This window comes from Pelophylax lessonae (genome assembly GCF_965119305.1).
Source record: "Pelophylax lessonae genome assembly, chromosome: 10".
Lineage (NCBI taxonomy): Eukaryota > Metazoa > Chordata > Amphibia > Anura > Ranidae > Pelophylax > Pelophylax lessonae.
The window spans coordinates 113,749,136-113,763,182 of NC_138777.1; positions in this window are offsets into that span (position 1 = coordinate 113,749,136).

The following is a 14,047-nucleotide window of genomic DNA, read 5'->3' on the forward strand; positions in this document are numbered from 1 at the left end:
TTAAATGACTTTTATGGACATTGACAAAGCGATTTCTGTGCGACTGCAGCCAATCTCTAACTGCCCCTACAGCAACCACAGGATACCTGCCCCTAAGCTCAAAAGATACTAGACCTATACCGAAATACCAGCCCTGAGAAGGACTTTTGTAGACATTGACAGAGCGATTTGTGACTGCAGCCGATCTCTAACTGCCACTAAAGCAACCACTGGCTACTTGTCCCTAACCTGAAAAGAGACTGTAGAAGGCCTATACCGAAATACCAGCCCTGGAAAGGACTTTGTGGATCTTCACAGCACTATATGTGTCTAGCAAACTCTCCATAATGAGCACAGCAGACCTCTCCCTACACTGGCAGAAAATGGAATGTGAAATGGCCGGCAGGTCAGGTCTATTTATAGGGTAGGGGGACTGTCCATGTGCTGGAATGTTTCAATTGGCTGTCCCGTTCCACCTGACGGCTGTGTCATGGGTCAAAGCTCTCCCCAATGTAAACAAATATGGCCGCCGCGAACGACGCCATGTGTCTGAAAATTTGGCGGGTAGCGAACAAGCAAAGTTCGCCTTGAACCGACCGCCGGGCGAACCGCAAGGCCATCTCTACTTAGGGGTTAGGACTAAACAATATACAGTTGCAATTTATGAGTAACTTAATGCTGACCCCATCTTTGAACTCATAATCCTGACCTCTGAAGTTCAAGGGTCAGGATTATGTAATGCACAGAGTTCAGGGGTCAGTAATCTGTGAGTAATCTGTGACACACAGAGTTTAAGGGCCAGGAGTAAGTGACATACAGAATTCAGGTGTCAGGATTAAGTATTGCAATGAGTTCAGAGGTCAGAATTAAATAAATAACAGAGAGAGTTCAGGAGTAAGAATTAAGAAACAAATAAAAAAATCAAGCGTCAACATTGAGTAACTGAGTTAAGACGAATAAAGTAAATTAAATGTAAATTCAATGGTGAGGATAAAGTAACGCACAATGTTCAAGGGTCAGGAGCAAGTAACAAACAGTTCAGGAGCATATATCTATAGACATGTTTTGATACATGGGTTGTTAGTCTGAACTATTTTTAGGGGCCAGGTACCCCACTTTTTACTAAACAGGAAAAAAAAAATACTCTTTGCATCTGGAGGAAAAGAGATTTAATGTCCAAATATGGAAAGGTTTCTTCACAGTAAGAGCTGTGAAAATGTGGAATGGAATAGACTCCCTCAAGAGCTGGTTCTGGCTAGCTCAGTAGATTGCTTTAAAAATGGCCTGGGTTATTTCCTAAATGTACATACTGTGTAGCACCCTCCTAGGTAGGTGCTAGGAAAATGCATTAAGTGGCTCCTTCTGCTTATCAGGAGAGCCTGATCTGTTATGTGTGCCTGTCATGTGTTTTCTGGGTCTGAGGGAGTGTCCCCACTGTGTCCAATAAGGGAGATTGTTGGACAGTGGAGGAAACCTGGTCAGTGATACATCATGTTTTATGGCAATCCCAGTGGGAGGGCATTGCTGCAAATACGGAGGGAGCATGTGACATGGCGTCTTTTGGCAAGAGCAAAGTCCCAGGAGGAGGTGGACGGCTGCCTCTCCTCCTGCAGGTGTGAGAAAGGTGGTTCAGGCGGTCGACTTAGTGAACCAGGAGTGTGGAGCTGAGCTGCAGAGGATCCAGAGTGCTGACAAGTGGAGCTGCTGGCAGAATCATCTTGGGAAAAACAGTATTGTGAGTACCAGGAGATCTGCCTAGGGGTCTGCCTAAGAGAGGGAACCACTCCAGAAAGGTCAGGGGGATCAAGGAGCAAGCTCACACCAGGAGTGTATCAGCAAAGGGGATGCTGTGTAGTTGACCGTGAAGAATAGGAACAAAGGGGGTGCCAGAAAGAGCCCTGAAGTTGTTTAGCAGTACAGTTCAGTTTACCTGAGAGACAGATTACTTCAGAGGATTCACTCAGTTCTTTGTCACAGCCAGTGACAAACTGAAACAGCAGCCTAGCCGTGACTAGCGTTACTCAGAGTTATCTAGTGCTATTCAGCATTTTCCAGTCGTCCCAGCATATTGTGCAAAGTGTATAAAGTTGAAGTATCCCACTCATTCCCTTCTCCCATCCAAGTTCCAAAAAAAACATAAAAACCAAAGCTATTGGACTGTTTCCTGACTGAGCCATAATTACTTGGAAAATGCCTAATTGTCATGCTGTTGCTAATGGTAACCCAGGGAAACCCGTAACCAGCAGCTCCCATGGGAGTAGTGCTACAACTGTAATATAACTGGATACTAACATTTATAGGTAAAGTTGATCCAGAATATATCTAAATACCTCCTGGGGGATCAGGAAAGAATTTGTTCCCCTGCTGGAGCAAATGGGATCATGCTTTGCTAGGTTTTGTTGCCTTCCTCTGGGTCAATTGTGGGCATAGGATTGTATAACTTTTTGACCCTTTTCTTGGTTGAACTGGATGGACTAGTGTCTTTTTTTTTTTTTAAGTTCATTATACACGGATTTCCCAAACAGAGGTTCTTCTCCAGCAAAGGCAAATAATGAAAATATAATAGGCCATCTTGATCTTAAGGCTTACTCAGGTTGGTTGCAGTACCCCACTGCATGGGACCACTCCTGGCCTCCAAACAGGGTTCTCTTGCCTCCTGCTATGGCCAAATATTTCATATTTTTACTCATCCGTCCAGAGGACCTGCTGCCATTTTTCTGCACCCCAGTTCCTATGTTTTTGTGCATAGCTGAGTTGCTTAGCTTTGTTTCCACAATGGAGATATGGCTTTTTGGACAGAATTCTTCCATGAAGACCACTTCTTGCCAGACTTCTCCAGACAGTAGATGGGTGTACCTGGGTCCAAATGGTTTCCACCAGTTTCCACCTGTGCTGATGGCCCTGCTGGACATCTGCCAGTGTTAAAGGCAAATAAGCATGATGTGGCTTTCATCTTCTGCATTAAAGCGGATCTAAACCCTCCTTTGATTTTTAGCCAAGGAAGCTGCCATTGTGGCCTCTGTTCTTCAACTGCCATGATGCTGTACATGTGATCAGTTATTACTCCAGCCATTTGATGGTTTGACAGTTTGGTTGAGAGTAAAACCAATGAGATGTGCCTGTGCCAGGAATGTAACTTTTTTAACCGTTAAATCAATGGGTTTAGTTCTGCTTTAAGTTTCCTTGGCTGACCACTATGCAATCAACAAGAACCCATGCACATACTGGTGTCCAACATCTACATGGGGGTATACTTCACCAGTCAATGGCGCTGATCCTGAGTCCACTTCCTACTTGTTGTATGTTTTAGACAAGTATATCCAGGTTGCTGCAGCTCCTCTTACACTCCACTGGGGGGCGGATGAAGAGCAAGTTCCAAACTGTAAAGAAGGGAAGCGCACGCAGACCTCGGATAATATCGCTTTAATAGGGGACAATACAAAACAGTTGCACTCACATTTCCATCCTTATAGGACAAACACTTCAGCACATCAACAGAAGCTTCTCGCTCCTCCCGTCTCTCCGGGTTGTCCTCCGGTCTACTCTATCGCAGCAACCGCCGCTATGAGCCCGCTCTCTGTTGCTTCCTGCTATCGGCTCCCCCCCGCCAGGTCACTACATGCCGATACTAGTGCGCGCTAGCGGCAAGAATTTTAGGGCCATCATTCATGATTAACTCTACAATGATAACCTGTAAAGGGTGTTTAAAGTGACGTCTATGAAAAATTCTAGATACTATGGTTTGTCGCCATTTGTTGGGTGCACGCAATTTTGAATCTTGACATTTTGGTAACTATTCACTTGACACATCATCTTTTATATTTTACCAAAATTTGGTATCATATTGTTTGCTCTAAAACTAATTTAAGTGCATTTTTTTCAAAACGAAACATAAAAAAAAAATGTCCAGTTGCTTGACCCTTATGTTTTTTTCTGGGATATTTCTTACAGTGGGGCCCCAGGACCTTAATAATCTAATGTGTGTGGGGATCATCTATTGGTTTGTTTGGAATTATAAAATACATGGTAGAAATCTATTCAAACAAAATCTTTATTTTGGAAAGTAATCTAAGAACTCAAAGATTTTTTTGTTAGAATTTCTATTCTGCTTGATATTCCTGTGCCTTGGGCTCAGAACTGCTAAATTTTGTCACACATATAATTAAAGAGCTATTATTGTAATTTAGAAACCTTCATAAAATTTAATTTTATTTGCATAAACTTTGATGGATTCTGATTAAAATTTGGAGTCAGTTTACTCAACAAGACAGCTCATATTCATCAGTTCATTAAACAGACTGGAGCAGAGATTATGAGTTGTATTACTATCGTTAATGGTCAGGCCTGATTGATTTGTAATGTGAATATAATTACACAAACATAGAGGGAATTGAAGCATTTCCATGTAGCTAATTATTTTATTTATTTTTATTTTTTTTCACATTTTACTATTAATTAGAAGCTACCTGCAGAAAGATGCTATTTATCAAAATTTTTTTTAAAAAAAGTATGGGACCTAAATATGATTTGTACACTGTTCACAAAGTACAACTTCTGCCTTTGTACAATTTCGAAAAATAATGACTTTCGATAATTTTAGAAGTATTCTCTAAACCGGAATTGAATATTTCCACTTGAATCAGTGTGCTACCACAGCAGACAGTTTAATATGATGATTCTGTAGTTGGTGTGTTCCCTTGTTTCCTCCTACAATTTTATCACTAGTGGTACAGTTCATAGTTAGACATTCCCAGCCTCCCTATGCTTTCCATTTACTTTGTTTTAACCTTATTGAATGAAGAGCTGGTTCCTTCAGAGCCCTATGCCATAAACAGTGGCTCCCACCCACACGCACAAGAGTGACTTCATCGTGGCTTCAGCCACTCACACAGCCAAAGCCCACAAACCCGTAAGGAAAGTGGGTGAAGGTGGAAGCCGTGTCAGCGGTGACAGCTCGCCGCTAAAAGGGCTTAGTTCTAAGGTAAGTTTTACATTTCCTTAGTGCCATGCATACTAGCACATTATGGCTTTAGCTTGCAGGTTAAAAAAAAATAGTTGGCGGTTTACTACTACTTTAACTTACTGTGCTAGTGTAGGGTAACCCTATTTAATATAGGGTAAAGGTGGCAAGGAAGGTACATGCACAATTACAATTTTTAGACCACCAAAAAAAAAGACAGTAAGACGGACTTTTTTTTTTTCTTGATATATTACTGCAGCAATTTACCGCAACATTTCAGTGATGTCACACACTTCACAAACAAGAAGGGGAGGAGAGCGGATGTGTGTCCACTGTTCTCCTTCCTCTCTTCCCAGATTCAGAGCCCCCACTTGTCCTCCAATCACTGACTGGAGGACAAGTGTATATCAGACCACTCTGAGCCCAAGGAGGCTACCCATCAAAATTACACCATTCATTTAAGGAGGCGATTTGCAAAAGGTTGAGCAAGCTGTGTCCTTGAGGCCCTTTGATTTCTGGTGAGTCACCCTCACATTCATGGGTGAAAGAAAAAATTTAAGCAAGGGCACTTTTTAAGTAAGAAGATCTGTTCAGCACTTTTTTGTCACTTTTCTGGTGAATACTTTCACTGGAAGAATCTTTGCATTTTATGGACTAATGGATTTTATGCTAAATTTATATATTATTTAATTTGTGCACTGTATGAATTATTACATGTTATACATCTTTAAATTCATAAAAATTTGTATTGTATGCATTCATATTTATTATTTAATAATTTATTTATTTAGCACCAGCACTTTTAGATTCGGCGCCTCAAATTGTTCCTTTTTCAAATTTCTTTTGGTTTATCCAAAATTAATGGCAGCCGCATCTATTTTTTAGACATGCATTTTTACATCTTACCACTGGGTGGAGCCATTTTTTCAGCTTTAACAGATTCACATTAATGATTGCAGGGGAGAATTTAAGGTATTAGGCTATACTTTCGCTTTAAAATCACTGCTCCTGAAAAAATTATAGTTTTAAAAAAAATTTATTTTTTATTGATACATGTCCCCCAGGGAAGTACCCAGACCCCAATACCCCTTTTATGGCCAATAACTTGCATATTAACCTTTTAGAATGGGCCACATTTGATTTCCTGTTCTGCTCCTACAGACTTCAATGGGGTTTGACATTTGGGTCAAACATTTCCCCTGTTCAGGAGTTCTGCTGCAAACTGAACAGAGGGGTGTTTGGCCCATCCCTAGGTGGAGGAAAGAGAACACAACTCTCAGAAGGAGTGGTAGAGAGCGCAAGTTACAGAGTGAAAGGAGAGCTGAAGAGGTAGACATGGTCATCTGCAATCTGTTAGGTAAAAGGTTTTACGTGCATTTTTGCTTTGTGCAATCACTGAAGTGCAGAGCCTAAAGTACTTCCACTTGATTAAATAACTCCAACATGTGGAAAGAACCCAAGCAAATGTGCTTCCCCCCATAAAGGTGGTTGAGCTTTATATTGTTTGGGGTCGTTAAGTGTCAATTGACTAATCAGGAGTTAATAAAGGATTCCTTGCTAGCAGAGCAAGCTTTCCACATCAGAATCAGACTTGCAAAAGGGCACATAAAGATAAGATCAGCCATAATTTAGGTTAGACCCCTTTCACACGGGCTTTCCGATCAGGTCCGCCTAAAAACTGATCGGATGCTCCATGTACCTCTATAGAGCAGCGGATGTCAGCGGTGACATGTCTGCTAAAACCCACTGCTATCCGATCAGATCCTGTCTGTGAAATCCAGATGGATAGAAACCATATTTTCCATCCATCTGGAGGATCAGATAGGATCGAATGAAAATGGACAAGCGGTCCATTACCATCCAATCTCCCATAGAGGAGAGCGGGGATCTGACAGTTCTGTCTCTGCAAAATAAGTGGACACAGGCCTGTCATCTCTGTCTTCCCCTCCACCTGGCTGCACCCCCCCTCTCCTCTGTCCATCTTGCTTTGTTCTCTTCTCTTACACCTGGCTGCATTCCCTCCTCTCCTCTGACCACCTGGCTCCGTCCGCCCCTCCACCCGGCTGCATCCCCCCTCTCCCCCACAGGCTGGCCATTCTGCTTTGATGGATTAGTAAGGGTTCCGCCTCCTCGTTATTCCCAGCCGGAGTTTCTGCCTTTTATTCATTGAATCTGAGATAGCTCTTTGACTAAGTTATCACTCAGACTCAACCAATAATAAAATGCTGTGGGGCTGCAGGCAGCCAATCAGAGGCTAGGGCCATGAATAAAGAAGAGCCCTTAATAATCCGTTGCAGCAAAATTAGTTGAAGGGACTCAGGGAGTGCTAAAAGTCCACAGGTTAAGGGGCACAAATTACTTGTCTTGCCCCAGGCGCTGTCACCCACGCTATGCTACTGAGGTTGACACAGGATGATCAGTGCCTCAAGGGTCATGGAAGACACATGTTGATCAGGGTACTCAGGAACCATAGGGGACACTGGATGAATAGGGGCTCAGGGTTCACATGGGACACAGAATTATTGGAGGCACAATGGTGACACAGGATGATAAGGGGTCACTGAATAATAAGGTGACTTGAGGGTCACAGGGGACACAGGATGATCAGGGGCTTGTGGTTCACAGGGGGCACAGGATGATTTGAGCCACAAGGGTCACTGGATGATTAGGGAACTTGAGGGTCACAGGGGACACAGGATGATCAGGGGCTTGGGGGTCACAGTGGACACAGGATGATTAGGGGCATGGGATGATCAGGGGTTACAGTAGACACAGGATGATTAGGGTCACAAGGGTCACAGAATGATCAGGGGTCATGGGGGGATAGGATGATTGGGATTCAGAGGTCAGAGTGGACACAGGATGATTAAGGAACTTAGGGGTCACAGGGGACACAGGATGATCAGGGGAGCGGGGGTCACAGGGGACACAGTGTGATTAGGGGCACAGAAGTCACAGGATGGTCAGGGGTTACAAGAGACACAGGATGATCATGGAACTCAGGAATCACAGGGGACACAGGATGATCAGCATCTCGGTGGTTACATGGGACACAGGATGATTAAGGGTAGAGGGGTCACAGAATGATCAGGGAACTCAAGCATCAAGCATCAGGAGACACACAATTAGGGGCACAGGAATCACAGGATGATTTGGGGTCATGGGGGGACACAGGATGGTCAGGATTCAGGGGTTAAAGTGGACAAAGGATGATCAGGAGACTCAGAAGTTACAGGGGACACTGCACGATTAGGTGCTCGGAGGTCACAGAGAACACAGAATGAATACAGGCATGGGACACACACAATGATCAGGAGTCATGGGGGACACAGGATGATTAGGATTCAAGGGTCATAGTGGACACCGGTGATTAGAGAACTTTGGGGACACAGGATAATCAGGGGCTCTGTGCTTAGAGGGGACACCCTCTCTCTTTTTCTGTCTTCCTTTCTTCTTCTAATGTTTCTCTCCTTCCTTCTCCCTGTCTTTATCTCTTTTTCTCCCTCACTTATTTTCTCTCTCCCTTCTCTCTCTCAAAAATAAAAAAAATGAAAGGGAAGGTGTCAAAATAAAATAAATAAAGGAAAAAGGAAAAAAAAAGGAAAAAAAGGAAAAAGGAAAAAAAATTTCAAGCATCCCTTCCCCCCCCCCCCCGCGCGTTTGCGCGCAAAGGTGAACGCAAGCATCGGTCTGGTGTCATATGTAAACAGAAATTGCACAATGCATGTGAGGTATCACTGCAAACATCAGATTGAGGGCAGTAATTCTTGCAGTAGACCTCCTCTGTAAATCTAAAGTGGCAACCTGTACAGGCTTTTAAAGGCTTTTAAAAATGTATGTAATTTGTTGCTGCTGCATGGGTATGTGCAATTTTAAAGCATGTTATGTTGGGTATCTTTGTATCTATGTATCATATTTTATATTTTACCAAACAATTGGACAATATATAGTATATTTGTGCATTAAATTAAAAAAAACTTGTTTTTTTCCCCAAAAAATTGTATTTTGAAAATCACGGCGTAAATAAATACTGCGTGACAAAAAAAATTGCAACACCCACCATTTTGTTCTGTAGGGCCTCTGATTTAAAAAAATATATCATGTTTGGGGGTTCAAAGTAATTTTCTACTAAAACAAAATAATTTTTTCATGTAAACAAAAAGTGTCAGAAAAGGTTTGTTCTTCAAGTGGTTAGAAGAATGGGTGATGCATAAGCTTCTAATATTGGGCATAAAATGCAACGATAGTTCAAACACCCCCCAAATTACTCTTTTTTGGAAAGCTAACCAAAGCTAATTCTGAGAGGCATGTTGGGTCCATGGAATATTTTATATTTTGCCAGAATTATCGGGAAAATACATTTTTTTTTTTTTTTTTTTTACACAAAGTTGTCACTAAATGGTTTTCTAAGGGCTTAAATTTCTTATTTTACTTTCTTACTACCTATCACAGTTTAGGAGGCCCTGAAATGTCAAGATAGCACAACCCCCCCCCCCCCCAAATTACCCTATTTTGGAAAGTAGACACTCCAAGCCGTTTGCTGAGAGGCAGGTTGAGTTCATGGAATATCTTATATTTAGCCACAAGTTTTGCGAATTTGACAATTTTTTTTTTTTTTACACAGACTTGTCATATAAATGATATACTGTCTAAACATGCCATGGCTATATGTGAAATGACATCCCAAAATACATTCTGCTGCTTCTCCTGAGTACAGGGACACCACATGTGTGAGACTTTTTGGCAGTCTATCCACGTACAGGACCCTGAACAGGCTTTCTAAGGGCGTAAATTGTTGATTTCACTTCTCACTATCTATCACATTTTCGGAGGTCATGAAATGCCAAGACAACATCAACCCCCCCCCCCCCCAAATGACCCTCTTTCTAAAAGTAGGCACCCCATGGTATTTCACAATACCCATGGCATATTTGAGCAATATATATTTTAAGTGACAACTTTTTGTAAAAAAAAAAAAAAAAGTTGTTTTTTAGCCTGAAGCTTGTGGCAAAATATAAACGAAGCCATGGACTTAACATGCCTCTCAAAAAATAGCTTAGGGTGTCTACTTTCCGAAAATGGGTAATTTAGGGGGGTTTTGTGCTATCTTGGCATTTCAGAGCCTCTAAAAATGTGATAGGTAGTGAGGAATGAAATCATCAATTTACATCCTTAGAAAGCCTGGATGCAGTGATTGGTTTTCAGGGTCCTGTACGCAGCTAGACTGCCAAAAAGTCTCAAACATGGGATATCCTCAAACTCAGAAGAAGCAGCAGAATGTATTTTTGGGTTTCATTCCACATATACCCATGGCATGCGTGAGCAGTATATCATTTTAATGAAAACTTTGTGTAACTTTTTTTTTTCCTCTAATTTTTCAAACATCTGTGACAAAAAGATTAAATATTCAATGGGCTCAACATGCCTCTCATAAAATTCCTTGGGGTGTCTACTTTCCAAAAAGGGGTAATTGTGGAGGGGGGGGGGTTGTACTGCCCTATCATTTTAGCACTTCAAGAAATGAGGTAGGCAGTCAAAGTAAAGCTGCGTAAATTCCAGTATATACACCATAGTTTGTAGTCGCTATAACTTTTGCGCAAAACAATAAATATATGCTTATTGAGACTTTTTATATCAAAGACATGTAGCTAAATACATTTTGGCCTAAATGTATGACAAAAATTGAGAGTGGTGAACTCCGCGCTTGTGGAATATTGGATACAGTGAATCCTAGGCTGCAGCCTCCCTATAATATAGTCAAAGGACTATATAAATGTGGAAAAGAGGGGGTAGGGGGAATGGCGCTGACTATTGGTGAGGTATATAGACTGTCAAATGACAGGTGAATGTGGCAATAGATAAAATTTGGTAAGTGTATATATAGGTGTATAAAAGGGGTATATAAGAAATATCAGTAGGTCATATGTATAAAATGTAAAAGTGACGTGTGCAAATATGATCATAAATATAGACTCCACAGAATATAATTTATTTATATTCTGTGGAGTCTGTATTTATGATCATATTTGCACACGTCACTTTATAGAGATGTCTATGCATATGTCACTTTGGCCCACCTAAATACTTACTCTATCACTGTTTACATTTTATACATATTTTTTGGTATCTATAATCCATACTACATCCATCAGCTTTGCACACTTTATAGTGGACGTTTATGCATATGCCACCTTGACCTACTGATATTTCCCACTTTATACACCTATATATACAATTACCAAATGTTATCTATTGCCACATTCACCTGTCATTCGACAGTCTATATACCATGACAAAAATTGAGTTAATTGGATATTGTTAATGAGAAAAAGTAGAAAATGCAATTTTTTTTTCACTCTGCCAGTGGTTCCATAAGCAGTGTAAAAATGACAGGCAAAAGAGGACATGCCTGCCTTGTATCACTGGAGATTTGAATAATTTAGGACAGTATACTTGAAGTAAGTATTTTCACAGAGGGAGATGAATATAGAGATAAATTAGCAGATTGTAGCCACCCAGTGATCCCGAATTTACAGAGAACCTCTTTAACCTTCCTAGCGGTATTCCCAATTGTGGCTCGGGGTTAACTTTCAGTGCCAAAAGTGGTAACCCCGAGCCACACTCGGGGTACCGCTAGGAAGATAGCTGGATCCTGTAATAGAGGGTACTCACCTTGTCCCCAGGATCCAGCGATGTATCCCGATCCCGGCGGTGTGCGGCGATCAGATATTCCTCCCGATGCTCTGTGCCCCGGCTTCCATCTCCTGCGACGTGACGCTCGCAGGGGGTGGAACCGGCGGCAAATTCAAATAGTAAAACACACCAAACACACTGATACATAACAAAATAAAATAAATTCACATTAGTTTGCCCCCCAGTGCCCTTTCTTGCAGTTTTACTGTACTTTTTATGTATGTATATATATATATATATATATATATATATATATGTATACACACACACATATATATATATGTATATGTATGCACATATATACAGTGCCTTGCGAAAGTATTCGGCCCCCTTGAACTTTGCGACCTTTTGCCACATTTCAGGCTTCAAACATAAAGATATAAAACTAATTTTTTTGTGAAGAATCAACAAGTGGGACACAATCATGAAGTGGGATGAAATTTATTGGATATTTTTAACAAATAAAAAACTGAAAAATTGGGCGTGCAAATTTATTCAGCCCCCTTAAGTTAATACTTTGTAGTGCCACCTTTTGCTGCGATTACAGCTGTAAGTCGCTTGGGGTATGTCTCTATCAGTTTTGCACATCGAGAGACTGAAATTTTTGCCCATTCCTCCTTGCAAAAAAAAAGCTTGAGCTCAGTGAGGTTGGATGGAGAGCGTTTGTGAACAGCAGTTTTCAGTTCTTTCCACAGATTCTCGATTGGATTCAGGTCTGGACTTTGACTTGGCCATTCTAACACCGGGATATGTTTATTTGTGAACCATTCCATTGTAGATTTTGCTTTATGTTTTGGATCATTGTCATTGTCTTGTTGGAAGACAAATCTCCGTCCTCAGGTTTTCTTCCAAAATGGTCCTGTATTTGGCTCCATCCATCTTCCCATCAATTTTAACCATCTTGCCTGTCCCTGCTGAAGAAAATCAGACCCAAACCATGATGCTGCCACCACCATGTTTGACAGTGGGGATGGTGTGTTCAGGGTGATGAGCTGTGTTGCTTTTACGCCAAATATAACGTTTTGCATTGTTGCAAAAAGTTTGATTTTGGTTTCATCTGACCAGAGCACCTTCTTCCACATGTTTGGTGTGTCTCCCAGGTGGCTTGTGGCAAACTTTAAACAACACTTTTTATGGCTATCTTTAAGAAATGGCTTTCTTCTTGCCACTCTTCCATAAAGGCCAGATTTGTGCAGCAGTTTGGAGTTGTGGGAAGAAACAGCCGGGATTTAATTGTCCTCTTCCAGATATCAAGTACAAGCTGTTGGCAGAGTTGCCCCACAATATACCGCGGATATCTGGAGTGGACATCCCGGACCCCATTAGACCCCTATTATCACACTCCTGGGATCCTTTGCACCTGGACCTTCCAGGGATCTTTCCAGACGTTCCATCCAGGACCTGGAGAAGGAGACAGGATCCACTATCCATACATCATATATACCCACTCTATACCCCTGTGTGGGGTGGGTATTTCTGGTGAGTGTGCTGTTTACTAGAGGGGTCACCGAGCACCTCACCACCCACCATGGGGTCACTTATTATTGTGTATAGTTTACACAAAGATTGTCACCTGTTTATCAGATTCACACTTTTTGGATGTTTTTCATCATCTATCACTATTCATTTATTATTGATCATTGCATATCTATTACTGGACTCTTTTTTTTAGATACACCATCACGTTTGCTGCTACTGGTGTATACCATTCTTGGACTTTTTATGCACCAGTCACTTTGTATTTATACTGTATTATTGCATATTTTTTATTTCTTTTTTTTTCACCTTTTTTATTTCACCTGTGCTATCTTTTGCACATATCTATTTGGTTTATTGGCACCTATATATTTGTTCAACATTGTTTTAAATTTCTATTGGTAGATTCTATATCTATGGTCATATTTGCACATGTCACTTCATTTGGTTATTTTTGCACTTGTTGTCACTTTGACTCACTGATACACCTGGATTTATTTGCACTTATCTACCTGTTCTAATATCATATACTTTATATATCCTGAGAATCTATATTTATGATCATATTTGCACACGTCACCTTTCTAGGACGTCTATACATATGTCATTGTGACCCACCTATTTTTTGTCCTTACACTGCTTCTATTTTTTACACACTCTGTGGAGTCTATATTTATGATCATCCTTGCACACGTCACTTTATAGAGACGTTCATGCATATGTCACTTTGATCCACGGATAATTTTATATATTAATTTTTACACACTATATTTATAATTGTCACTTATTACTTCATTTTATTTATTTATCCATTGCCACTATTGCCTGGCACTCCACTGTTTACATACCTTAATTTTAGGCAGCGCCACTCCCCCTACCCCCCACTTTTTCATTATATATATAATACGTACACATACATACTTTAACTTATTTATAGTT